Source organism: Lathyrus oleraceus, chromosome 2 (genome assembly GCF_024323335.1).
Source record: "Lathyrus oleraceus cultivar Zhongwan6 chromosome 2, CAAS_Psat_ZW6_1.0, whole genome shotgun sequence".
NCBI lineage: Eukaryota > Viridiplantae > Streptophyta > Magnoliopsida > Fabales > Fabaceae > Lathyrus > Lathyrus oleraceus.
The window spans coordinates 182,737,785-182,739,545 of NC_066580.1; the positions used below are offsets into that span (position 1 = coordinate 182,737,785).

The following is a 1,761-nucleotide window of genomic DNA, read 5'->3' on the forward strand; positions in this document are numbered from 1 at the left end:
TGATAAACATATGAAAGGCAAAGATATACAAATGCAAGGCATGCTTGGTGATCAAGAAACAACCCACAAGGCAATCTACCCACTAGGAGGGAAGCAGAGGCATGCAGTGATCCTTGAGGCCATGATATGATATGATATGGGCCATGAGGGATCTTAGGGCCAAAATTGGGGTCTTACAAGAACCAATTCGCGAGTCTCACTACTGAGAACCGAAATCAACATTTAAAAGTTTTTATCCAACTCGCCGACACTTTTAAGTCCAACGACGCTTCACCTGATGCGAACCGTTTGAGATTATTTCCTTTCTCCCTCAGGGATAGAGCACTTTCATGGTTGGACTCTCTTCCAGCTAATTCAATAACTACCTGGGAAGACCTTATAAGAGTATTCCATGCTAGATATTTTCCCCCTAGTAAGACTGTCGTTCTTGGAAACCAAATAACTAGATTTACTCAAAACCAAGGAGAATCGCTCTATGAAACCTGGGAGAGATACAAATAGCTATTAAGAGTCTGTCCATACCATGGCCTAAAACAATGGATGATCGTTCATACCTTCTACAATGGACTCCATTATAACACCAAGATGAGCATCGACGCAGCCGCAGGTGGCGCGCTGATGAACAAACCTTACCCTGAAGCTTGTGACCTAATTAAGGATATGGCCCAAAACCATTACCAATGGGGAACTGAACGAGCATCAATAGAGAAAAAGGAGACCCAAGGTGGAATACATGAGATAAGCTCTATGGACATGATGCAGGCGAAAATGGTCGCTTTAGCCCTTAAGGTCGAAGATATGTCTACAAACACTAACACCGCAGCGGTAGTCCACACAGAGTGTGAACTTTGTGGATCTAAAGGACACGAATCGGCGGAGTGTAACCTTTTGAACGACCTGAACACCGACCAAGTGAATTACGCCCAAGGTAACCCATTTTCGAACACTTACAGCCCTGGATGGAAGAATCACCCTAATTTTTCCTATAAAAACCAGAACCCTATCCTAAATTATGCACCTCAGAGACCACAAGGGTATCAAGCCCAAAAACCAAATCAACCTATGCAAGTTGTGCCCCAGAAGCCTAACCTTGAGAAGATCATGGAGAGCTTTATATCAGGCTAGACTCAGCAAAATAAAGAATTCCTAAACCAGAACATTCACGTAAACGAACTGATAACGCAATTAGGAACCAAGGTTGATCAGATAATCACTCACAACAAGATGCTTGAAACCCAGATCTCACAGGTAGCACAAAACCAAGCCCCACAAACTACACCTGAAGGACAATTCCCTGGACAACCTCAACTCAACCCTCGAGGGCAAGCTAATGCTATCTCATTACGAAGTGGGACCGCTTATGAAGGGCCTCATAACCCAACAATGAGCGAGTCCAAAACTTCTAAAGGAAATATACCTACCAACCAAGAAGAGGAACCGGTGGAACCCGAAAAACAAGCTGACCAAGAAGGTGAAGCCAAGGATAAAACTTACAGACCACCACCCCCGTACAAACCACCAATCCCATATCTGCAAAGACTAAACCAAACCAAAATCAACAACCAATACCAAAAATTTATAAAAGTGATAGAGAAGCTTCATGTAGAGATTCCTTTCACCGAAGCCATCACCCAAATTCCATCTTACGCCAAATTTCTCAAAGACATCTTAACCAACAAGCGTAGGCTTGACGATCCCAAACCCTTGGAATGCAACTTTATTTTCGAGGATAAACTTGCTAAGAAGGAGAAAGACCCTGGT

At 43.3% G+C, this 1,761-nt stretch overlaps 1 non-coding gene across 1 annotated transcript; it reads right to left on the reverse strand.

Moving 5' to 3' along the window:
• Positions 1-423: 423 nt before the first annotated feature.
• LOC127124643 (small nucleolar RNA R71) lies at positions 424-530 on the reverse strand. The gene has a single exon (XR_007804112.1). It is a non-coding gene; the product is annotated as a small nucleolar RNA R71 (small nucleolar RNA).
• Between the last annotated feature and the right edge of the window lie 1,231 nt (positions 531-1,761).